The sequence below is a fragment of the Humulus lupulus genome, chromosome 6 (assembly GCF_963169125.1).
Source record: "Humulus lupulus chromosome 6, drHumLupu1.1, whole genome shotgun sequence".
Taxonomy (NCBI): Eukaryota; Viridiplantae; Streptophyta; class Magnoliopsida; order Rosales; family Cannabaceae; genus Humulus; species Humulus lupulus.
Genome location: NC_084798.1, coordinates 9,459,339 through 9,487,055, shown reverse-complemented (window position 1 = coordinate 9,487,055; position 27,717 = coordinate 9,459,339). Strand labels below are relative to the sequence as shown.

The following is a 27,717-nucleotide window of genomic DNA, read 5'->3' as shown; positions in this document are numbered from 1 at the left end:
CACTTGCCGTTGCCGCCGTCGCCTGTCGGTTTCAAACCCAGCCCAGAACCAGCGCCGCCACCACAACCGGATATGCTGGAACCGAGAACCCACGACGCCGGAGAACCAATCCCGAGGGCCGACGCTTGCTACTCGCCTCGCCTCCTCCGTCTCTGTTCACCACCAGTTGCCACCCTCCAACAAGCCTGCCGAAACCTATTACACTATGATTTTTCCAATAAGAAGGTTAAATGACAAAAAGAGAAATGTGACCCTTCGAAACAAAATAAACTAAGCTCAAAATCTATCAAAAAAATTGGTTTTCACTACCTATAATTTGATTAATACAACTTATAAAATGATCAAAAGAAAAGATGTGTAGATACCAGTGATATCCAGCTAGTGGAGCAAACTTGAGACCAACTCGAAGAAACTCTCCATTTAAGCACTCCTGCATATGTATAGTATAGCATATATATATATATACACAGTATATACACATAAGTAGCTACCATGTTATATACTAAGAAAAAGCTCAATATAATAAAGAGAGGCCACGAAAGAGTTATATAATTATAAATATATATTATATTTAATCATCTAACAATAATAATAACAAAAGGCAGTAGTAATTTGAGCACACAAAAACTAGAATCACTCATAGTTTCATTAAATCATATTCTGTAGTTTCTTTGCATCAATTTCTCAAACACTTGAAGAGCATCAACCATTAGTTTAAGAGATCCATATGCCCTGGTTTCCTTACACTACTTTCCAGCTCAAGACAAAAACATCCAAAAGATAATATCAGAAACTAACCCGAAAATTTCCTAGAGTTACAAGAAAATTTTAAGATAAACAAGCAAAAATTTAAATCCCAAATCACACAGCCACCAAGCCAACGAATCCCAAATCTCAAAATACACCAAGCCAAATAATTGGAATACATCAAAGCCTCCAAACAACTTCATACAAAACCTTACAAAACAGAATATATAGGCATTATAAATCTATTCATATATATAATATTTATACATATATTTCTCAAATCTATATACATATGGAAAAAAAATTGTTAAAGAAAGCATACTTAGAGCAGAGACCACCGTCGCGACCCCTGCAAGGCCACCGCTCCACCAACTGCGAAAAATTAAGGGGCATACCTCAGATTGTTCAATGCCCCAACATTCATTTAGTTGTCCAAAAGTAGAGCCTGGAGGCTTCTGCTCGCGGCGGAGAACGGGCCACCAAGCCCCAACGAGCCCCCAAGCCTCCACGTCCTGCCCAGCCCCTGCGTCGTCGAGCCGAGACCCCCCCCCCCACTCGCCGTCGAGCTTAGCCCTCGAGCCACCAGTCGTTGCTGTCGAGCCCAGCCCCGAGCCCCCTGCCGCCGAACAGCCCGACCCCGACCCCCTTGCCACTGTCGACCACCATTCCCCGAGCCCCTGCCGTTGTCATTCGGGCCTAGCAGAAAAAATGGGATAGAGAGAGGGAAAAAGGAAAGTATCGGGTGGGAAAGAAAGGGATTTGGGTATATGTATATATTTTTTTATTTTATAAATAAAAATCATATTATAATATTTAGATAAAAAATATGTGATTATAAAACTCCCAATTTTATACTCCTAATACTATATAAAAAATTATTTTAAAAATCACAACTATACAAATTCTTTTCAAACTTATAATAATTGTTATTTAAAATTTAAATTGCTATTTAATTTAAATACTAGGTAAAAGTGCACTTTAGTTAACTTTATTTTAAAAATATATTAATTAACTTTTATTAATATTTTTTTTAATTTTCATATATATTTTAAATAAATAAATAATGCCATATATTATAAAAATTATAACTAGTAAATTTATATATTAAAATTATTTTAAAATATTTTTCCAATCAATAAAACAATTTATTTTTAACTAATACTAATTTTATAAATATGTTAAACAATAAGTGGTTTTATGCTTTTTTACTAACAATTTTAAGGACTTACTTTGGGAGTCCTTAATACTCTTTTAGGACTCACAAAGCAAGTCCTTAAAAGTCACCATTCCTAATTTTTCAGCGCAGGTGTTTTTAGGACTCGCAAAGCGAGTCCTAAAAGAGTAATAAGGACTCCCAAAGCAAGTTCTTAAAATTGTTAAGTAAAACACTCATTTTTTAGCCCAGATTTTTTTAGGACTCACTTATTTTTTTAGGACACTCATTGCGAGTCCTAAATTGTGTTTTTTCAGGACTCTCAATGAGTGTCCTAAAAACTCCATAAATATTTTTAAGGACTTGCATTTATGTGCGTGTCCTAAAAAAGTGTCCCGTAAAGGGTATTTTGTAGTAGTGAGGCCACCACCGAAAGATTACTCCGGTGATGATGTGTTGAAGCAATTAGAGAATTTGCAGATTAGACATCCTGGGAAGCACAAAGAATTTGGTGGTGTGAAACGCAAAAGGGCTCCCATTGAACTTAATTGGTCGAAGAAGAGCATATTTTTCGAGCTTGATTATTGGAAGGAATTATTGCTAAGGCATAACTTGGACGTAATGCACATTGAGAAGAATGTTTGCGACAGTGTCTTGGGAACTTTGTTGAACTTAGAGGGAAAATCTAAAGACACTGACAAGGCAAGACTTGATCTAGCAGACATGAAAATTAGGGAAAAACTCCACCTCCACAAAGAGGAAAACAAGTGGAAGAAACCGCACACCAATTACACCCTCAATGCCCCGGAGCGTCGAGTTTTCTTTGAATTTGTGAAGTCAGTTGAATTCCCGGACGGTTTTGCTGCAAACCTTTCGAAGAATGTCAATGTCAAAGATGGCAAGATAACTGGGCTGAAATCACACGATTGCCACGTGTTGTTTCAGCAGTTGTTGCTCGCCGCAATTAGGTCATTTTTGGTTCCTGAAGTTCGGAAGCCAATTATTGAGTTGTGCGGTTTTTAAAAAAAACTTTATTCATGGAATTTGAATGTGAAAGACCTTGAAAAGATGGAGACAGAAATTATCACCATTTTATGCAAGTTGGAAATGATATTTCCTCCAACATTTTTCGACGTTATGGTGCATTTGGTTTTGCATCTTCCGAAAGAGTGGCGGTCTCGTGCACTTTAGGTGGATGTATCCCATTGAACGTTCGATGGCAGTTTATAAACAATATGTAAGGAATCGTGCACGTCCGGAAGGTTCAATCGCAGAAGCTTACGTGGTCAACGAGGCCTTAACCTTTTGCTCAATGTACCTTCGGCGGGTTGAGACTCGATTCAATCGACCTGAGAGGAATGATGATCGCGTTGAATCCCAACCAAATTGGGAATATTCTATTTATAAGGCTGTTGGTTGTCCATTTGGTAAGAAATCGAGTATGCTCCTCAATCCGCAGTTAAAGCAAAAGGCTGAGTGGTATATCTTGAACAATTGTGCCGAAATTAAGGAGTACCTTAGGTGTGTTTTCTAGCCTTTTTTCAATAATTTTTTTTGGTTTATATACCGAGTAAAGACAAAAGTCATAACATTTTTGTCCGTTTGTAGTGAGTCTATGGATGAATTAAGAAGACAGGGGGGCTCAAATCTTGAAGTTCAACAAGAAGCTGATTTTCCTCAGTGGTTCAAAGAAAGAGTATGTATATTAGTCAATTCTTTTCTGAAACCCCACTTAATCAATCCTCAACTAACTTTTAATGTTAATGTTGATAGGTGAACGGTTTGAATGAGTCAACACCTACTGAAGTGAATAATGAATTGTATGCTCTCGCAAACAAATCAAGCGACACCGTGTTCTCATATCCAGGGATGATAGTGAATGGTGTGAAATTTGTGATTCATGGTCGTGATATGAATCTTAAAACACAAAATTGTGGTGTAATGGTGCCAAGTGAAAGTGGTATCCAATTTTACGAGCGTATATGTGAAGGAAGAATGTTATAAAGATGATCATTTAGTTCTCGCATCTCAAGCGAAGTTGGTGTATTATCTTCGAGATATGAAAAATGGGGATGATTGGAGTCTCGTTAATGAATACATTCCGAGGAATGTATGGGATTTCTCAAATTCCGATGTTGATGATACTGAGACCACAAATGATATACCAATATTGCAAGAAGTTAATTCTTCTTCATTTCAGTTGTCGGTAGAACTTCCAATTTTTGATAATCTTTAGTATGATCGGGTTGATGTCCATGCCACTGAAGTGTACAACGCTGATGATTTGGTTGGCGAAGGTTTAGATGAATTTGTTGTCGATGATGAAGTGGAATTTGAAGACGACACGTTGGCCGAGTATGAAGACGATGAGGATGACGACAATGTTCTAGTCGATAGTGATAGTGATAGTGATGTTCATAATGATGTTGTAGTTAGTGATGATGAGGACAATGATATTTAATTCAATGAAAACTTTATTTATTATCATTAATTAATGATAGTATCAGATATAGGTACACATGCACCTATTGGATGCCTTGGGGATAATTAATGTATTCATGTACTGGTTCTCATTTTCTCAAGATATTTGATGATATATCTTGAAGAAATGAGAATTACTACATGACTGCTTACTATCTCCAAGGGATCCACTAGGTCGGAATAGGGTAGGTTGGGAAAGACAATAAGTAATAAAATGTTAATTTTATAACAAAAAACAATAGTGATGCACCTAGTGGATGCCTTGGGGATAACCAATGTATTCATGTACTGCTCCTCATTTTTTCAAGATGTTTGAGAAACATTTTGAAGAAATGAGGAGAACTACATGACTGCTTACTATCTCCAAGGGATCCACTAGGTCAGAATAGGGTATGTTTGGAAATACCATAAGTAATAAAATGTTAACTATATATATATAAAAAAAAAAAAAAGTAATAGACATGCACCTAGTGGATGCCTTGGGGATAGCCAATGTATTCATGTACTATTCCTCATTTTTTTCAAGATGTTTGAGAAACATCTTGAAAAAATGAGGAGAACTACATGACTGCTTACTATCTCCAAGGGATCCACTAGGTCGGAATAGGGTAGGTTGGGAAAGACAATAAGTAATAAAATGTTAATTATATATATATAAAAAAAGTAATAGACATTCACCTAGTGGATGCCTTGGGGATAGCCAATGTATTCATGTACTATTCCTCTTTTTTCAAGATGTTTGAGAAACATCTTGAAAAAATGTGGAAAAGTACATGACTGCTTACTATCTCCAAGGGATCCACTAGGTTGGAATAGGGTAGGTTGGGAAAGACCATAATGAATAAAATGTTAATTTTATAACAAAAAACGACAGACATACATAATTTGAATTAGTTAATTAATGAATATTATAATGTAGAATGACCGAACCAAGTAATGATACAGGTGGTGGCTCCAAGAAGGGCAGGGGAGCTTATTACGATGCCAATATCGAGAAGGAGCTAGCCACCAAAAAACTTAGTCATTTGAAAGTAGAGTTTGATGCACAAACTGGAAAAGCTATTCAAACGTACAACAAGTGGTTCAACAATTCCATGGCTCGTTATTTGCGTAACACCGTACCCCCAACTACACTAGCTTGGGAACAAGTAAACACAGTTGATATCCAGGTTATTCGAAATAGGCTATCTGTAAGCATTTTTTAAACCTTTAATAACTCACTATTAAATATTTTGTCTATCTTCATAATATTTTAACAAATTCCAAATTTAATTGTGATTTTAGGAAAAATTCAATTATCCACAAGACAATCCAGTAATCAACGATGCCATGGTAAGACAAATGCAAAAATATCTGACTGATTGGCACCACATGATGAAGAAACACTGGGTAGAGGTTGGAGGAGAGGTGGACAACGAGAGAGTGAAGTCAAAACCTTTTGGGTCGATTACTTCTTCTGATTGGGCAATTCTATGCGATTTTTGGGCTTCTGATTCTCAGCCGGTATGTCGTAGATTTTACATTAATTTTTAATTATAAAATTACAATCTAGATTAATGAGTACTATTTTCTGTTTGAAGCGTATATCGAAGAAAAATAAAGAAGCTCGAGCAAAAATGACCATACAGGGAGGACACGGTTCCAAATCCATCGTTGCCCATGTTTATGATCACGTAAATTATAATAACCTATATCCTTACATTTACGAAAATATTATAAAGGTCACAATGTTTAAATAATTTTCTTTTTTAGATGGACCCATCTACTGGCGAGCTCCCGAGCATGATCGACACATTCGAGCACCTCCACAAGAAGAAGGATAAGTGGATTACTGATGTAGCGGCGACAAAACATGTAAGTTGCATATCCTTAACTAATTTATGATCATTTAACTTTAAAAAAGTTTAGTAAATAATTAATAAATATTGATTATTAATTGGTTGTTGTCAATTAGTAATTATTTATTAATTATTAATTAAATTTTTAACAATTAAATCTTTATAATCTATGTGCCAATATTTTTATGATTAATGATTGTGGACTAAGATAAAAAAAAAGAATGTAATTAATGTTGTCCCCGTATCAGGGAGCTTGTGGGCTAAAGTAAATTTGGTCATGAAAATCCATATCTAAATAAAAAACATGCAAATATAGTTGATGTATATGTTTAGAGACGTAAATTCCCCATTAATAGAATTAAGTGCACTTACTGTATATATCAACAACATCTACATGATTTTGATTTAGATATGGATTTTCATGACCAAATTTACTTTAGCCCACTTGCTCCCTGATACAGGAACAAAATTAATTACATTCTTTTTCAATCACTGGTCTACAGTCATTAATGATAGGATGTTGGAGATGGAGGCCTCGCCTTTCTCCTCGGAGAAAGGTTACCGGTTGGGAGAGGCACGAGCTCCCACTGGTCATACTTTTTATTGGACCAGTCAAATGTAGACTGATCCTTCTCCAAGAGGCCGCATGCTCGGAGTTTGTCTTCATGCAGGAGATAGGAGAGGGACCTCCTGCCATAAGGGAGTTGGAGCAGAGCCTCCTTGTGCTCTCTCATCTCCTTGGTGGAGTAGGATGGTGAAAGTTGGCTGGAAGAATAAACATATTTTAACTAAGCATGAGCCTAAACATAGTTCGAGCACAAAAAATAAAGAAGTTTGGGATACTTACGAATTCGCTTGAACGAATAGTATCGGAATGGAGCAAGGCCATCTGTCCAGAAGAAGGCCTTCTTGAAGTCCGGAGGATGGTTGGGAAGATCCCCGAAAATCTTCATCTCCTTGGGATAGCTCGAAAGGTAATAGAAGCCGTCTCCTCCATAAGCTCGGGAGGGATTGCTTTTCAAACATAAGAGATATAAGATCTCTTCATGCGAAGGTCCTTCCCACTTCAGCTCATGGTAAAGCAACCTCAGGGCAGACAGAACCCTGTAAGAATTGGTGTTGAGCTGGAAGGGAGCCAGCCCAACGAAATCCAAGAAGCCTTTAAAAAAGGGACTTCAAAGGCAGAACAGCTCCCGCCTTCATGTGCTCCTGGCTCTAAGCTGCATACCTCAACTTACTTTCAAGATTCCCATCTCCCGGAGTGCGGCAACTTCACTCGTGGGAGGTCAGAGCTCGACACCTTAGCGAGCCCGACAGTCCTATGCCGTGTAGGGCCAGAATGTCAGTAATCTGCCCTAACGATGAGATTGAGCTCCAATAGTGCTCGGCCTCAAAGAATTCCCTTCTCAGGGTAGGTATCGAGGTCGGCTATGAGGTAGAAGGTTCCCCCATCAGCGAGAATTAAAGATCACCTGGCTTGAAAGCGACTGTCACTTTGAGCGTAGGGTCAAGAGGAATCGGTCTGGGCTCGGTGTCCGAATCTAGGTAGAGGCTGTTATATTGTTTTATAATATAATGTAAAATTATATTATATTATAATATAATGTTTTAGATTAAATAAATGTGACAAAGTGTGTCACATATTGTAACATATAATAGAGAGTTACAATATTTAGATATATGAGGTATATCCAAATAATGTAACATATTTGGTGGTACAAATTTGTAACTTCAAAATATTACCCTTTATTGTGTAAAATTGTTGTTACAAAATATTGAGATGAATTTCATAAAGCCATATGTGATATGACTGTTAGAGAAATGATTTAAACCCCAATAATGTGTTTTAGGAGTTACAAAATCATTTCAGAGGGTTTGGAACCATTTGGAAAAACAGCATAATTTTTTGTGCTAAAATTGGTCAGTGGCTGCGGCCACCAACATTCAGTGGCCGCGGCCTGTGGGACAGAGACCAGTGGCCGCGGCCACCATTGTCTCTGGCCGCGGCCACATGCCAAAAAACTGACCAATTTTCAGTTTTTTCAATATTTGTTGAACGGCTCAAAAAACTCAAATAACTCCCAAATCTCTTTTTTAATTCAATATTAATCTAATTAGACATTGGTAACAGCCATGGGGGTTGGTGGAATTTGAAATTCAAAGGGTGTCTCTAAACTCTATAAATTTGGAGCCTATAGCTCACTTGAAAGACACAACTTTTCTATCCACTAGAGCACTTGGCTAGAAACACCTTGAGGCTTGATAATTCTAGAAAGCTTTTCCTATAATCTGAGAGAGATCCCTTAGTGCTTGAGTTAGGGGGAAATAAGCTTTTGGACAAAGGTTTCAAACCTTGTTCAAGTTGGTGATCCCCAACACTCTTCACTTTGGTTGTGTGAGTGAGAATTGCTTCTATTTATTTTGTTTGTTCTTTCAATCTATTCTATTTCTCTTCATCTTTATATTCTTCTCTTTTGTTTATTTGTATTTCTTGTTTTGAGTTGTAATCTTCTTTTCTTTATTCCAAACACTTTACTTTACTTGTAACATTTTGCTTTGAGTTGTATTTTCACCATACTATTCTTCTTCTCTTCTTCTTGTTCTTTAGTTTATTTGTATTTTCAGTTATAGAGTTGTAACCTTATTTAATCAATCTATATTTACTTGTAATATTATTACATAGAGTTGTAATATTATAATCATTTCCATTGAGGCAAACAATATTTTTCCCAACAGAGGGCGACCCTTAGTTTTTTCCTTTTTCCTTCTTCGACCTCGTCTATCTGGCGTCGAAAGTGATCTCGAATGTCCTCTTGCTCACACCTCAGTTCGTGCTCCCGAATCAAGCACTGGTTCCGAGTGAAAGGAGACTCCGGGCTCAGAGTTGCGGGTGAATAAGGAATCACAAGCTTAGACCCCCACCACTTTCCCGAGTTCTGCGACATCTAACAAGAAAGCAAAAGGGTGAGGGCCAAGCAAACAGGAAATAATGAGATAAATAGAAGACCTAAGCTCGAATAATTGAGGTTACAAGGCAAGCTCGATCCAAAGGATGAGGCCAGTCTCAGAGCGTGCATTCCACCGAAAGAAAGGAAGGTGGACATGTTATTGAAAATCCCGATATATCAGGGAAAAAAGGTGGCGGTTATTCAAAGAGTGATATTTTTGGGAATCGTGCATTCTTTAAAAAACCCTAATTTTGTACCCAATATCTTGGTGTGCAAGATATGTCACCAAAAATTCAAAATCTCAGTGAACACTACACCAAACACCCATTACCATAACACATCATTATAATACTATTTAAAAAGAGTTATGGTATATTATCAAAGTTTCATGCGGCAACTAAAATAAAAAAGCGCCAATTTCCCTTTGACCCATTTCCCGTAGACCTATCTCTCTCGATCTCTCACTCCCCTTCACGGAAGACAAATCCTGAGAAGAGGCACATCTCCTCTCTCTCGGATCTCTTTCTCCCACCAGACCTCTCTCCTTCCCTCTTTCTCTCTCACCTGTCTTTATGGAGCCCGACCTTCCCTATCATCGGCAAATGGCGCAAATGACAGGGGCTCGTGGGTCTTGTGAAAACGACGGGCTCAGGGTCGTGGGTGGCTCGGTCTAACGGAGGGGGTGGGTGGCTCGGTCTTACAAAGGGGGTGGGTGGCTCGGTCTCACAGAGGGGGTGGGTGGCTCAGTCTTGAAAGTAACAGCTGGTTATGGAGAGAATGGTAAGTGTATTTACTGGAGAGCTTTATCTCTGATGTGTTGAACTTGTAGAAATCTAGTTATGAGACACGCTAAAGAAATTGGTAATATAGTTTCATTCTTGTTTTTGTACCAGTATCACTTAGAATAATATAAGGCCTTGTGCTAATTTTGTAATACAAACATGTGTTGAATTGAATGTTATATGCTTCAGTTCAATAATTTCGTTACCACAAACCTTTTGTGTCTTTGTGTGTAAAAAATTACAATACTACTTATACAACTCTTGGTGTGTATATTTATTTTATTGTCTTGATATGGAAGTAAAATCTCAGATTTTGAATCTGTTAAGCAAAAGTTTGAGTATTCCTTATGTGATCAATTAATTATGTAGTCAAAATAAATATGTATTATTGACTTGCAATCTTTTATACTTTATTCGCCCCGTAAATTCCATATCTGTGCCCGACCCTGTGCAGCATCGCTCTCTGTATCATCAGGCAATAAAGTCTTTTTTAAACAAGAATTTCATATTGAGAAAAGAGAACTGAGAATCGTATCGAAGGTCAGTGATTCTCTGCTTCATATGTTGCTAATTTTCTTTTTCCCACCTTTTCTTATCTAAAAATGTTGTGACTACGTACCCGAGATTCTTACTGCTGATTCCAAACTAGAAAATATCATTTTTGAAATTGTCAACTATGAGGGTATTGTGGATGATACTATCCACGATGAAGAGAAATTTGGTCTGTCACATATGCTAACAATAAAGGCTGATTGGCTTAATTTGGGAGAGTCTGTCCGGTATACTTTCAAGCATGGGCATTGCATTGTTCCTGCTATTCCTTTATCTCAAATTGCAAGAAACTATAGCTTCTTAGCTATCCATTCTTGCCATTCAAACCTTAGTCTGAATGTTGAGGTGGGAACAACTATGTAAAAGCTATATGTGATGTTTTTGTTTTGTTGGTTGAAGTAGTTTACAAACCATTACTTATTGGACCATTGCTATACTCCATATGCAGGTTCATGTCAAAAGTGGAGCTTGATGGAAAAAACTTCTCCACAGTCATTGAAAATAATAAAAAGGTACAAGCATACAAATACTAATTGTCACTTTTACATGACTTTTCAAAGAATGTGCAGTTTTTATCTTGGCACGGACTAACCATTGTAATAATTATTTTTATTCATCTATAGAGTTTCACAGGCTTTAGGAAGATAGATCTTCCCTTCTTGTACACATTTCATGCTGGATTTAGGATTTCTTGAGTTTCTTTATTTCACTGCAGGTCTTTGAAGAGGACCTGTTAAAAATTGTCTCTGTAGTCCGAATATTGGAAGAAAAATGTGTCAAGCTAAAAGAAGAGAAGGAAAAAATTGAGCAAACTATGAAAAAATTGCAAGGTTTTGACTGGCTAGCACATCTATAGCTATTCTTTTTTATCTACTGGAATCATTGTAAAAATGTTTTGACATATCTAAAGAATCTACTTGACCAAATCGACCATTTAATTTTGTGACACTGACATGTCCTTCCATGCTAGATAGTATACCTGGGCGCACTCACTTAGCTTTTAAAAATTATTGTAGTGATGAGACGACACCCTTTTTTCTATTGTGTGTCCTGGGCCTTGTTTTTCTAGTTTTAGGACATATTTGCTATATTAGAACTTTGTTGATTGAAGTACTTAACGGGATCTTATATTTGTTGTAAAATTTCTAGATTCTAAAGAACTATATCCATTTGGTCTCGAAAATCAGTTGTCCTCGAAAGAGGAAGTGATGGAGAATATAGAAAAGATGGGTAACTCTGCTGCTGCGGTTCTTTGCATTATTTCTAGGGGAATTCCATTCCAAGAGCCAGAAAATCATTTAATGAAAGACACAATAGGAGTGGTTGCTCTACTTGGAAGAGTTCGGCCTCATTGCAGCCAGCTGAGCAGGTCAAACATCTCATGTGTTTGCATTTTCCCAACCAAAACACTATCTTGTCATCCCTTTATTTTATTTTTTCTTTATTCGGTTCTAACTTGCATTCATTAAATATTACTTGTGTCGTACCATTAATTTATATGTTGATTTAGGGAATTACTAGCATATTTTGTTGAGACATTTATTTTCTCAATCAACTTGATGACCTTAAACATTATCTACTTTATATTAGGTATGTAGAAAACAATCTACAGTATGCTGAATCCGACGTTTACTTACTCAAATTTCGACAACTGCAGGTAGAAACAAATTTATGCACATAGCTGATTAGATAACGTTACATTTTGCACATTCTTCCACTAAAATTTGTTTCCATTTCCAATAATTGAGTAATTTTTTTGTTATGACAGTCTCGAGCATTGGGTATGATTTGCTCTCATGTACTTTCTGTACTCAAAAGTGCGTCTTCTCAGGTAAAATAATGTAGGGGTTGAATTAATGCGCTCCATTGTTTTGTGTTGTTTTGTTGGGTTGGTAGACCTCTGTTTCTGTCTCCTTTTGGTCTTAAATCAAGTGCTCTGTTTATTACCTAAAATAGAAAACATTCTGGTTCTATATGGTTATTGTTTCTTCATCAGGTTCAGTCAGCAATCCGGAGCAATAGTAGCAGCAAGGCATCTCTTGCTGAGGGTGTAGAGGCATCTTTTATATATGTTCGTTTCAAGGCAGCGGCAAGTGAGGTACTGTTTCTTTCTTAGCGATTCTTTTTTATTAAGACTCCTGTTTGGTCAGTAATGATATGTAATTAAATCTCCTCTGCTGAAGGTTCATGCGGCCAGAAACTGCACAGGGCATATTTGTTAACTTCAAAGACTTGTACTATTACAATGGGAACAAGCTTCCTTTTGCTGCTGCTCAAATTGGCCAGGCTTTCAGAAATGAGGTTCTTAATTTCCTTATCTTTGGACTTTAGCACTTATGTTGGCATAGGATGCTCATATTATTTCTAATTGGTAACGGGTCTTTGTAACTAGTATTTTGGTCCTCTCCTTTCTTATAAGAATAGAAAATAGCCCTGTAATGTAGCCGTTGCATTCCTTAGTGCTATGCTTCTTTTTTGCCCAAAACTGTGTCCCATTGATCTGTGACAGTGTTGCAAGGTCCATTTTTTTTTTAAATTAATTACTCTTAAGATATTTCCAAGTTTGCCAAGTAAAAAAAAAGGTTTGCTTTATAAAAATATAAAAAGCAGCTATGTTTCTTCCTTTCTTATCCATCTGTGTAAAACTGTTATTGGAAAGGTTGTAATATTGGGTAGTGAGATCATTGAAAGGGTAATTTTACCTAAAATTTTCATCACATCTCTTGATTGTGAGCAACATAACTAGAATTTTGCTTTACTAATTGTGTCATAATTTGATTTAGACAGGATAATTTCTAAAGGATTCTTCTGTTGTATGAATAGATATATGAACTGGGTTGGAACTGGGACAATTTAGAACTTCTAGCACAAGGCAGAAACTTCATGTTATGATAAATGGCAGTGTAAGTAACATCTCATTCAATGGAAGTCTTAAAAGCAGTGCTAATATAACAATAAAACTTTTTCTATAAGCCCTGCTAATTTAAAATTGTATTTGTCCTCTGTTTTTGCTAGTCTACTTAGTTTTGTTTCCTCAACTGAAATATATGAGTACTGCCCTGTTTTTGTTTCTCAGGCAAGTAAAAAAGCCTTGGATACAGTTGCTCCAGTTTATTGGTACTGCCTTGTATCAGTATCTAACATATTAACTTCAACATGCCAAAATGAGGTTAGCTGTCTCCATTTTCAGCGTTCAAGTCTAGCGCTAATCCATATTGCATTAGAACGGAAAGAGGCTGTTGTAGAGCTAACCAAGCTTGCTTCAACAAAAAGAATAGCACCCGGTGATTTCTCAGAAATCTGTCGGACACTAAAAAAGGTACATTGTCTTTTTATGTTTGGGTATTTCATTTGCATCGTTTATACCTCTATCTATTGCCAAGGATCTTTTTAATATTTCATAGTTAAGTGTTCAATCAGCTCCATTAAGTTTTAACTTCATGCTTTATATTCTTCCTTTTGTTATAAGTTTATACTTGCTTTTTGAGTTGATGAATAAAAATCATTTAATTCTTTTTCTGTACAGCTCATAATAGATGTTAATATCGCTATAGCAGTCGAGGAAATTCAAGCTATTGGCAATCTTGCTCGGGGTTTAAGAACTAATTTCTCTGCAAGTTCACGCTTCCTATTGCCAGTTTTGCTGGTATGTTTATTTTTTGCTAGCTAAAAAAATAATATTATATCAACTTAAAATGCAAACAGACTGTTTGAATGTAACCAAGCTGTTCAAGTGCTCGTTTACTTTTTGCCAGTTACTTACAATTGAGCATGGTGGTATTTTTTTTTTTGGATTTTGACTTGTACTTTCATTTTTCTTATTAATAAAAGTGCACTTAGTCATACGAGTAGATTCTTTTTTAGAAGTTCAAATGATGTTGATCGTAGCTTTGATTTGTATATAAAGTTATTTTTTTATTCAATTTTACTTTTAATATATATTTTAATCTGGTTTATCTCAGATTTTTCTTAGAAATAATTTAATAAAGATTGAAGAAGGGATATTGTTTTATTGCATTTATCTAACTCCTTTGATTTATCTCTCTCTCTCTCTCTCTCTTATTTTATTTTTATAAAGGAAAAATTGAAAGAGAAAAAACCTGCCTCTACTGAGGCACTAAATCAAAGTCTTCAGGCAATGCATATAGCTGGGTGCTTAAGTCTAGCTGACATTGTGGAAGGCAAGTATATATTTATCCTACGCTGTAGTTCTTTAATTCAAAATATAGTATTGTCATAGGATTCCTTACTATGTTTTTGGTTTAAGTTTTTTTTTTATTAGAGGTTAGATGACATAAATTCTTTGCATTTGAGTGTTTGTAATCACTTTGATAGGTGGTAATTTTGATTTTTCCCAAACTGTAATGGATGTTGTCTATTGCAGATATTAAGACTGCTGTAAAAAATAAAAAGTTCCTCTTGTACGATCATCAACTCTTAACTGGGTAACATTCTGTATTGAAACAAGTAACAAGGTTGTTATTTTAAAGGTGCACAAGGACTATGTGCCTATCCTTATGGAGGTAAGTGCATTTATGTTTGTAGTTGTAATATATTTCATATTTTTGAACAATCAGTTGAGTAAAATGTGCTAAACATTGCTAATTCCCATTTATTTTAGAAGACAGCTTCAGTACTGGTTTTGATGAGTTTAGAGCACTAATTCATGGTTTCTTACTTTTTCACAGTGCCTCAATGATGGGACTCCAGATGTGAGGGATGCAGCCTTTTCAGCTTTGGCAGCGATAGCTAAGTTATCGTTTTATTTATTTATCAATTTTGTGCTTTTGCTGCTTAATTCTGAATTTTGATTATTGATGGTATGGATTTATTTCTTCTTTTCCCATTTTATTTAGTTGGTTGGTATGAGACCCTTGGAGCGGTCACTTGAGAAACTTGATGATGTTAGAAGAAAGAAGCTTTCTGAAATGATTTTAGGTTCTGAAGGTGGCACATCCACCAATACAAGCTTAGGTTTGTATTATCTTTATAGCATCAGTTCTTATATCACTAATTTGTTCAACATTCTTGTGAGTTCTTATAACCTTGTGTGCATACTTATTGTTGTGTGAGCAGCAGTCCAAGCTTCTGGTGCAACCGCATCCTCTCATGAGGTGAGTTATTTCTTATATAATGGATTTATGGAAGTTAAAGAACAATGCTATGTTGAGAGGTTGCATGTAATGTTGCTATGTTACACGATTTTAGTTAATATTCTTCTGGATTAGAAAGTTATTTGGTCAATAAAAATGATTTTGCCACCTACTGGCGTGTATTTTTTTGTTTGTTAAGAATGATCCTTGAGACCTCCAACGAGAAAGGATAATTATTTACGTCTTTAATGTATGCAGGCATCAGATGCTTCATTTGTTAAAAAGTCAGCAGCAAGCATGCTTAGTGGGAAGAGGCCTGTTCAAGCAGCTGTGAGTTCTTGACACTGTTAATTATTTTTGTTCATATGTTGTTGAAGTTATTTTGATCTTGATATTTTGTGATTGACGATATTTTCTATCAGCCTACCAACAAAAAAGGGGCTTCTGCTAAAGGGGGTGTGAGTAAGAAGAGTGATGCACCTGCACAGACAAAATCCTCTAAATCTGCTGAAACACCCGAAGATGTTGAGGTAGAGTGGTACACACTTATTGATATGCTTACAGGTGGAAACTAGCTTAAGTCTTATGTTCTTAATAATAAAAGGACTTTTTTTTTTACAATGTGCAGGTATACTGAGATGATTTCTTTGGAGCAATTCTTGACAACATTTGTAGTTGAGGCCTTTAGAATGGAAGAATGTATTTCACTAATTTTTGTATACATTTCTTGTTTTGTATTTAGTATAAAGGAATCTGAATTGGGCATAAATTATGTTGTAATATGATTTCTTAAGCCTAGACTAGTAGACTAAATATTGTAATTACATTTGAGGTATTAATAAAAATCTATTTATGTTACTTTATTTGGCTTCAACTTTCATATTTGTTTTCCTAGTTTTGTGAAAGTAAAAAAAGATTATGTTTCTGTAATGCCCCGGATTCCCTAATATGGTTAATGGCTGGGTTAGTAGGCCGGGAGGGCCATAACTGTTTAATTATGCCATTAAATGTGTTTATGCATGTTTATGAGAATTATATTATAATATGATGTTAAATGCATGCATGTGGGTCCACATTTGTTTACAGGGGTGTTTTGGTAATCTGGCCCGTTGAGGGTATAATTGTATATTTGTATGTGCGTTAATGATATATTGTGAGACCACATTATAATGTGGATTGGTTCGAGTATTCCGACATGAGACGATCGTTGAACGGGATTTATCGGTTTGGTCATAACAGGTTTGAGCTCGGGGCTCGGGGTGAGTCTCGGGGTGTTACTAATGACTATAGTGTTACCATGGATTTTAGGGTAACGGGATATGAATTATTGGTGTTTGAGGATTTTGAGATTAGCGGGAATTGGGAAGTGTTAATTATAATTAACGGGATAGGCGGAAAGTACCAATTTTTCCCTTGAGGTGGCTTTAGAGGCTTAAGATGACACAAGGGTATTTTGGTCTTTTTGGGAGGATATATGAGACTTATGTGGCTGTAGAAGGTGGTAGAATAAACAGAACAAAAACAGGGATTTGCTTCTTCCTTTCCCGTACATCATCTTCTTCACTTCTCCTTTGAGGGTTTTGAGTTCTTGGTGGCGATTCAACCAAGGGAAATTGAAAGGCTGCGTTGGAGCACTTGTTTTAGCTTGTGTGGGAGGTTTAAAGCTAGTCTCAAGGTGAGTTTTGGCCATTTATCAAAGCTGGTGCTCTGTTTCACTTTTGGTTTTCAGCTTATGTTTTTGATGTGGGAAGTGAGAATCAAAGGGGGTTTTAGTGTTAGTTTGATTGGGATTTGATGAGGGTGAGTTAAGGGTGTTATTTGGGGGTTTAATTGTAGGTTAGGAAGGGGTTTTATGAAGGTTTGAAGGACTGGTTTGAGAGGAAATCGCACAGGGGAAAAACTGGTTCGTGCGTGGGCATGTTGCTGAACTGGGCTGGGCGCCGCGACGCAGCAGGGTTGTGCCGCGGCCCTTGGCGTCTGGCAAAGGGAGCACCCTCTCTGTTTGAGGGCGCGCCGCGGCGCAGCAGAGGAGTGCCGCGGCCCTTAAGGCCAATTTTGTTAAAATATGTTTTTTAGCATGGGGATTCAAACCATAGGCCTCAGGGTTGGACTTAGTACCCGGTTGGGTGGTATTTGATGTCTCGGGGGGCTGGGATTTGGTTTGGGAACCCTCAGTTATCATTTTTATTGATAAATTCTATAATTTGGTTATGACCAGGTGACCGTCAAGGACTTTAAAGGTTGATCATTCTCAGGGGTCGTTCATATTATAATTCTCACTCGAACCAGAGGTAAGAAAACGGTGTATGAATATAGTTGCACCCTGTATAGGTATATGACATGCATGGTTTGATATTGGAGCATGTTGGTTAGTATATGTGGACGTGGATTGCATATTAAATGCTGTTGTACGCTGATTACTTGTTTAAGACACTGACTAGTCAGGGACCGACTCTAAAGTCGAGAATCACGCATTGAATGGCTCTATGGCATTAATGTTAGACCGACCCTAAGGTCGAAGAACTTATAAGCGCTGGCCTGGTCTACGACCAGATGAACATAGCCAAGGTATATGACCCCGGTGACTGTTTGTCACATGGCTAAGGGACGTTGTCCATAGTTTCGACTCTAGAGTCGTGAGGAAGGTTATGTTGGTGACTAATCACCATACACCTGTCCTGATCAACCTATGAGAGAATCACTTATCAGTTAAGCCCTGGTGACCCTGTCATCACATGGCTAGAGGGAGCGATGCTCGTTATTGTGACTTTTGGCTATTGTCACCTATTTGCTGGACTGATAGTCCTGAATGGTTATTATGATCGTTGTTGATATTATATCATGCCTTATTGTGTTTTCTTGCTGGGCCTTGGCTCATGGGTGCTATGTGGTGCAGGTAAAGGAAAGGAGAAGCTTAACCAACCCTGAGTGGAGAGCTTGGGCGATGTTGTGTATATACAGGGCATCTTGACCGCCACGGTCAAGGTGTTTTCAGAGGGACTAGGGGTTTACCCTACTTTTGCCGCTTAGGCCGGCGGGGATTGTAAATTTGAGACAGTAGTGACTCTTTTGTATTACGAACTACTTGTAAACATTTTGAAAGGCTCATGAGCAGTTTATTTACTTAATGAAATGTACCCTTTCCTTTTTATTGGTTTTTCACCTTAACCTGATAATAGTACCTAGATCACGTTTTTAACCAAAGGACTCGAATAGCGAGTCAAATTTCCGGTTCACTGTTCACCGTAACTGTTCTGGGGTAACCAGGGCGTTACAGTTTCTCCAATCTAATATAACGCATGTGTTATACTAAAGTGTAGTATAACACAAATAATGTGTTATACTAAAGTGTAGTATAACACAAAAAAAGTGTTATACTAAAGTGTAGTATAACACAAAAAAAGTGTTATATAATCGACTATAAATAACATAATTCAACACTTATCTATATATTAAAATAACACAGAAATTGTGTTATCGTTGACAATACAATAACACATCTGTTCTGATAAAGTGTTATGTAAAGTACCCTGACCTACGATAACATAGTCGGTCTTAACACATCAGAAAGTGTTATCGTATGTTTTGATAACACATTTTCGGTGTTATTAAAAGCATTTTTTCTTGTAGTGGAAAGAACCATATTTTGGTCTTTTACGCGTGAACTGGGTTTGGAACCAATAATGCTAGAACATAAATCTAATATTTATCAGCCAAAACATTCTAGTGCGTTAAACTAATGAATGGACCAACAGTATCCTAGTGATAAACTAGTGCCCAAGGTGCAACAGAAGCATAAACGTGCATGAAAAGATAAAGTATGAACACAGATATAAGGGGTTAAGAACATATACTTACACAATGTAGCTGGCGGGTACTGAGAAATTGAAGACCGAAGGAGTGGTTGCAAAGAAGATCCCACGAAGTCGAACAAGCCAACATTGTTTTGTTTTCTTGGTTTGGAGAACATGCAAGAACTGGGGAAAATTCAAATTCTGGTTTTTCTTCTTTTTCCTCTGAAAACACAAGGCGAAAGTGATGTGGGGAAGACGATGGGGATGTATTTATAGGCCCCTGGGAATGTCAAAGGCCGAGCTGATCTGAGCCGTTGGCCAGATTTTGTATCTGATCCGACGGTCAAGGAAAAATGATATGATGGTACCATAAAGAATGGCAAGCGGATAGACGTGGGCAGGTTTCCAAGGTACTCAAGTACTTTGAGTGATCAATACCCATTCGACGTGTGTCCACACTCGAGTATATTTGATGGTACGGTTCCCAATGGAAGTAGTTCAAAAGTTTCCTTCTCATAGGATTCGAACTAATACTTTTGAGGGGGCAAACTGTTACATCCAGATTTTGAGACCAGAGATTATGACCTCGAAAGCTGGACTCGTCAAGTATGAGCTAAAGATATATGAAATACATGTGTTATGGTCCAATTGTAAAACCTCCGAAGTAATCTCGACGACATGTAGCCTCGAGATTCTTTCTAGGCTCGAAAGGGCATAGTATCGGGATACATCCGTTAACAAGTGCCTTCAGATCGAGTAGTCCGAGCTTAAAGAGTGCAAGCTCGAAATGTGACAGCCTCGATGGTATTTATCTGCTCTGAGCAGGTCTTGGAATAAGATAGCCAGTTCGTAACATGTTTGTAAACCTTGACTGACACGATGTTGGTTGCTGACCTCGGAGGTTCGATGAGTCATCTGATATAAAGCATGTTGTATGTTTAAATGTATTTATTGTTGTAACATCCCAACATTAAAGGGATATTAACAAGTTTGTTATCTGTTTCCGGGTCTTCAGGGGACGTTTCCTTGTATATAGGAGTTACAGCATTTAATGTAATTACTTGAATTTATATGCAGAGTATCTTCCCGAAATATGTGGGAATGAACTCTGTAACCTCTCTATAAATGGAGAGGTCATGAACACTTGTAGGGGACCGATCACCTGATATCTTGAGAGAATACTCTGGGTAATTCATCTCTGAAGGATTTCCAGAAAACTCCAAGTCTTGATAACATAGACTCGTGGACTAGGTAGATTTAACTGCTGAACCACGTAAAAACCTTATTGTTCCACTATACTATTCATTCGCACCATAGTTCATATTGTTTAATTGCTCTACGTTTTAAGTTGACAAAAAACAGCGTCAACATATTATATGGTTCTTAGAGGTTGAATTTAAAATTGGATCGAGAAATTATTAAATTTAACCACTTATAAAATACAATCTCAAATAGTATTGAGTATCATACAATCTCAAGTGCTTATAAAATCACTTAAATATTTATATATTAAAAATGTGTATGTAATGAATTCTGAGTTTAACAAATTATTTTTTCTATCAACTTTATTAGAATATATATTCATATAAGTAATTAGGATAAAACTATAGACAATGTTTTGATTTAATTTTTTTTAATATGTATATGATATACATTATATTAAATATCTTCTTTAATATTGAAGTTATTTATTTATTTAAAATTTATATAATAATTAAAAAAATGATGAAAATAAATTAATACATTTTTAAAATAAAACTAAACAAACAAGTTAATTTCACCGAGTATATATAAATACACAAATAATAATAATAATAATAATAATAATAATGTTAAAAGAAAATCTTAGAATTCAATCTCACCAGCGGCCTATATAATAAATACATTTTTATTTTATAGAAATATCTCCAACCGGGTCATATCAAATCAATAAGTTAGGTTTTGCCCCTATCGTTCAATACAAGTAATTACAGTTATATTATTATTATTATTGTTGGTAAAAAATTTTATTTATTTATACTAGATTCAAAGCAACGTACAATCTATGTTTAATTTTATTTATAAAATTTATTAATTATTTTTATTAAATTTATATCATTGATATATAAATTTTAAATAAATAAATAATATTATATATATAAAAAAAGACATAAATATATTAAAAAATTAAATAAAAACATGGCTTATAATTTTTAAAACATATATATAATATAATAAATAAACATTTTTAATATAATGAATTGCATCGATTTGATTTTCAAAATTAAGTTTTGATTCAGCCGTCAATTTTGCATTGAAATTAATTTTTTAAAATTTTGCATTAAAAAAAAAAAGAAAAGGCAAACAATAACAAAAAAACCAATTATAAAAGTATTTGATCAAACTTAAAAATTAGTGTTTAAGTAAAAAAATTCGTTGAGTCTAGATTAGATTTTGAATCAATAAAATATTAAAAAAGAAGTCAGTAATATGATGAGGGGAGGTGGTACTCGGAGAAGAATTATGAATTAAATATTTAAGCATATATTTCCAATAGTTTGTAAATTTAGCATATATAATATAGATATTTTAAAGCATATATCTTCTAATTCTCCAAGCAAAATTACAATAATATTATGGGTAGCTAATAATGTTGCAATAATTATTTTTAAAATAAATAAACAAATAATATATATAGGCCTATTACTTTGTGTTCCTATAAATAGTGTGACATGTTTCATATATCTCTCCACACAACACAACACAAGAAAAACATATAAGATTTTGGGTACACAAAACAAACATTATGAAATCTCAGGCTGCTATTCTCTTAGCTCTCTTTGGACTACTTCAGCTGGTATGTATATTCATTCATTCATTCATTTTCTCCCTACAACTTCTTATCTTTATTTATTTCTCTAAATAATTTTTATTTAATTTTGAAGTAGTTAATTTTATCGTAGAATAATTAATACATTATTATCAATGTTTATGTGTTATTCATTTTTATGTACGTACTTGATCAAAACTTATTAATTTATATATAAGTTGAAGTATTTATTACTCTTATTTCAGCAATACTTTTTTGTGGGGGTTTAACATAATATATACAATGTTAAAATATATTTATGAATAAAATGATGTTCCCAATTAGTGTATAGAAATCACTCCAACTTAATACTATAATATTTTCTTTAGAGCATTAACATAATATTTAGATTAAAAAAATGAGTAAATAAAAAAAAAAACTAAGAATCGCATGCCTAAAAAATTTCATCCTAAATAATTACATGCTTTTTGCCAATTGTGCTTTTTCACAATCATAAAAAAAAAATTAAGATGATTTCAAAAACATATACCTCACATATACTAGCACCGCTAAAATGTAATTTTTTTTTGTTTGTATAAATCGGTTTTGGATGTAAATTTCTATATGATATTATCTTCAAATTTAAATCCATTTAAATTTTATTTATACAACTACCTCCTCATAACTCTCATCTAATATCTTTTTTTTTTCTTTGGATGCAGTACTTTATGAGTACTACTACTGAAGCAAGAAAAAATCCAATGGGCGAATCCTTTGTCAAAAAATTGGATATTGGTGTTGATGTTCGTCCTAAAAAACAAGAAGCTTCTGAACAAAGTGAAAATCCAATATTCATCTATGGAAAAGAAGATGGCGTTGCAAAATTAGCAAGTGAAAATCCAATATTCATCTATGGAAAAGAAGATGGCGTTACAAAATTACCAAGTGAAAATCCAATATTCATCTATGGAAAAGAAGATGGCGTTGCAAAATTACCAAGTGAAAATCCAATATTCATCTATGGAAAAGAAGATGGCGTTGCAAAATTACCAAGTGAAAATCCAATATTCATCTATGGAAAAGAAGATGGCGTTGCAAAACTACCAAGTGAAAATCCAATATTCATCTATGGAAAAGAAGATGGCGTTGCAAAACTAGCAAGTGAAAATCCAATATTCATCTATGGAAAAGAAGATGGCGTTCCAAAATTAGCAAGTGAAAATCCAATATTCATCTATGGAAAAGAAGATGGCGTTGCAAAATTACCAAGTGAAAATCCAATATTCATCTATGGAAAAGAAGATGGCGTTACAAAATTACCAAGTGAAAATCCAATATTCATCTATGGAAACGAAGATGGGGTTGCAAAATTAGCAAGTGAAAATCCAATATTCATCTATGGAAGAGAAGATGGCGTTGCAAATAAATTAGCAAGTGAAAATACATTTTTCACCCAATATTCATCTATGGAAAAGAAGATGGTGTTGCAAAATTAGCAAGTGAAAATACAATATTCATCTATGGAAAAGAAGATAGTGTTGCAAAATTAGCAAAAGCCAACCAAGATGATAATATTCGTCCTAAATAACAGATACAAAAAAGTTCGGAGCCAAGTGAAAATGTGTTTATCCAATAGTTACTGCCATGGGTACCACCAATGTTAAGAATATGTTAATGATATTTTATGTTGGTGGATTTTACTATTCAATAAGCCTTTACTAAGAAAAAAAATGGAAATGAGTACAGGCACCTGTTGTGATAAGAAAAATTTGTCTTTTTAAGTAATATGTGGTGTTATCATTGTACTAAATTTTATGCAAATATGCTTATTGTCTTATATGTTAATATATATAGTTAATTTAGATAGTCTTGTTATATTTTTTATTAGAGTAATGATATGTGCATTCAAAATATACACTCAAATATTACACATAGTGATGTAGCAATTCAGCCTAGTCAATCACGTTTATTAAAATTATGACATACTGTTTTAAAAAATAGTGACATGTTACTGTGTGTAATATTTGACTGCACATATCATTACTCTTTTATTATTTCCCATGGGATCATTTTAAATTTGGATCATTTTAAACACAGCCCAATCTCAATAAATACCTGCCTACCTCACTACCAACTATGTATGTATATATATTAATGAACCCAATATGTCTTGTAGTCTCTGTTTTATATGTATATAAATATATTAAGTACCAACCACTAACACACCAATCATATATTTGTTTATTACTTTATTATGCTGCAAATCTATGCACGCACAGTATCGACCTTATGCTCAACACAACAAAAAATAGAGTACGTAATGGCTCTAATCATACAATATATATTATATCTTCTTTTCTCCTTGAAAAAACAAAACTAATCATATCTATAGGGATGTAGTAGTTGGCTCTAATCTCATGTTGAGTAATGAACTCCCCACCCAAAATGAAAGGGATGTCTAGAAAAACTTTTTTTTTATTATTATTCTTCTTCTTGATCCACCTAGACACCATAATTATTAGTATTTTTTAAATCAAATTTTTTGTTTAATTAAAATTGAATTTGCTTTTATTTTGCATGTTCTGAATTGTTACTTTGTGAATTGTTTATGATTTTAGTTCAACTGAGAAAATAAGTTGTGCACACTTAGAGAAAATATATATACACCACCAAAAGACAGTCAAAATTGAGAAAAAAGTTGGGAACTTTGTTTTGTGGTTTGCATTTTATATATATGGTGTTTTTCAAGTAAAAAAAATAAAAATAAAGAGTGAAATAAGAAAATAAGATATAGGTACTACTATAGTAAGAATAGAGTTTTTTCAACATATAAATAATACCCAACAAAAAATACATCAATCATATATCTTTATTTATTACGTCCAAATTTTCTCGCAAAAAGTCGTATATACTGTCTTGCATGCTGTACGAGAACTGAAAAAATAATTTTGATTCGAAATTTAAAAAATGATTACTTTATAAAACAACACAATAATAGTAGTGTGATTTGTATTTACAATTTATCATTATAAAATAAATTATACAATAATGTTAAAGAGAAAAATATAGTAATTAAATTTGATATATGTTTAAGAAGGTGGGGAATGATAATTTTATAAAATTAATTAATTGTTTTGAATCAATTTATACATTTAATATCAATTAAAATACATAAATATATAAAATAATGTATATATAATTATATGTGTGGTCAATTATGCTATATTATTTAACTCCCCATACGTATACACGTGACAATGATCAATAGAAAAATAATGCATTTTTAAAGAATAACTCGAAATGACAATTTGAGCCTTAAGTAGGGATTTCTCTCTAAAACTCTCTTGCTGCCAAGGTCCCCTTTAAGTTTTCTTCACTTCTCTTGGTCAGGAGGTCATCACAGTCTTCGGCATGTGGCTGGATGTCTCCTGGCCGAGAGAGGTGGTCTTGTGGGTTGTTGGGCTCTTCTGGTTGGTGGGTGAGACATGGATCGGTGATGGAGGTGTGTCTTCCTTTGCAACAGTTTCTTCTATACTTAAGTGACATGTGGCATGTTACCTTTGGGTGGTTTGTTGCCTTTGCTGGCACTAATTAATAGGATCGCGTTGCATCGATGTAACGACCCAAAATCACTAATAAGGCTTAAGAGCCTTGATTAGTGTGCCTGAAGGGCATAATGAGATTTATGTGTGATTTTGATAAGTAAATGCGTGATTATGATTTAAAGCATGTTATATGACTAATTGAACATTCGAGATGCATGACTAGGTGGTTAGTATGCATGTTAGGTGAAATAAATATGCATGTGGACCCCGTTTGCATGATAGGGGTAAATTGGTAATTTTAGCCCGCTGAGGGCATATATGTGCTAATTGTATTATATGATTTGTACCACGTGAGTGTGGTGTTATTATTGTGATGCACGTCCTGAGACGGCCCTAGAGAGCTAGTTTACTCAAAAGTCACAACGGGATTTCATACTCGGCTCGGGAGGAGCCTAGGGGTACCTTGGGAATTGTTATGGTTAAATTGAGACTTAGTGGGTAATGGTTATTGGTGATTGAGTAACCTGGGTAACCATTAGTTATTGCTGTGGGTAACAAGTTTAGTTGGAAAATGGTAGAATTGAAATATAAGTGAAAAGACTAGAGTGCCCTTGATGGCTTACTTAAGAAAGGATTATTTGGAGGGGTAACATGGTCATTTGGCCGAGGGTTTAGACAATTTTCAGCTGGGATTATAGGGTGCACGGTTTAGGCATTGGCATATATGTTGGTTTTGATAGAAATGGAAGAGAGGAAAAGCTAGAGGGAAAGCTAGGGCAATGAGAGGAAGAAGAGAAGAAGGGAGCTGAAACTTGAGGAATCTAGGAGGAGGATCAAGGGGTGGGAAGCAATTAAACTTGATCATAAGCCAAGACTTTCTGAGGTAAGGATTTATCACTTCTTTGTTAAGTTTCTAAGCTTGATTTTTCTCCTAGAATGTTAGTATGAAGATTGAAAGTTGATGTGTGGCCAATGGGTGAATTGGGGATTTGATTGTGTGTTTGGGTTTCTTTGATGATGTTTCTGAGTTGTAAGATGGTTTATGTGGGGTTTTGAGTTGATTTTGGGACATGGGTACCTGCTTAGGATGATTTGGAGTGGTGTTAACTCGGGGAAAACGCGGGGAAAAACCCAGAATTCTGGGTTCGCGAAGGAGCGCCGCAGCCCTGTTCTTGGGCGCCGCGGCGCGAGGCTGTTTACAGTCAGGGGAACTTTCTGACTTCGCTGGCCGCCGCGGCCCTTGCGGGTAGCGTCGCGGCGCTATGCCTTTTTCAGGATGGGAAATTTTGCAATTTTGGGCATTTGTCCCGGGGGCTCGGGGGATGTTTCCAATGATTTGTTTTAGGAATTTGGGAGTTTCGAGAGTGTGGAATTGGTTTCGGGAAGTGATTTTTGAATTGATTAGTATTAAAGGATGTTTTGTACGTGTTGTGACTAGGTCTTTGTGAAGCTCGGGTTAGAGGACCGTGCTCGCGGCTTTAGTGCATCAGGAAGCTCGGAATACAGGTAAGAAAACTGTAGCACCCGAGAATAGGGCATGGGCCCATAGTGTTATTGCAGGGCATGGCCCTAGATTGTATTATGTGCTAATGTATAACCTTAAGTGAAATATTATATGCGTGAATGATTATTTGGAAATGTATTATATGTGCGATTATAGTGCAATGAACGGATAAGGCCGAGAGCGGCAAGGCCGAGAACGGAAATGGAGCCGAGAACGGCGAAAGGCCGAGAACGGCAGTGGGGCCGGAAGTACCACTTAGCACATGGGATGCTTACAGTCAGGGTAGGACTGACTTGTACCACCATGGCAAGGTCCTTCCCTGCTTCAACCACAGTCCACTCTTTGGATTCCATAGCTCAGTGACACTCACTAGCTAATCATACCTACTAATGTTATGCCAACCTAAGTCGTTGCCTTGCTCACTCCATTACAATCTATGGCGTTATTCCCTGACTGACACATGCCTCACAGTTAGGAGTTTCGCCTCCAATT

General features: G+C 35.5%; 2 long non-coding RNA genes across 2 annotated transcripts; both read left to right on the top strand.

Moving 5' to 3' along the window:
- The first annotated feature begins 12,114 nt into the window (after positions 1 to 12,114).
- LOC133783766 (uncharacterized) lies at positions 12,115 to 12,594 on the top strand. Its single transcript, XR_009870949.1, has 3 exons — positions 12,115 to 12,158; positions 12,270 to 12,332; positions 12,498 to 12,594. It is a non-coding gene; the product is annotated as an uncharacterized LOC133783766 (long non-coding RNA).
- A 2,979-nt stretch (positions 12,595 to 15,573) lies between these two features.
- Positions 15,574 to 16,124, top strand: LOC133783765 (uncharacterized). Its single transcript, XR_009870948.1, has 3 exons — positions 15,574 to 15,615; positions 15,853 to 15,924; positions 16,017 to 16,124. It is a non-coding gene; the product is annotated as an uncharacterized LOC133783765 (long non-coding RNA).
- The last annotated feature ends 11,593 nt before the right edge of the window (positions 16,125 to 27,717 follow it).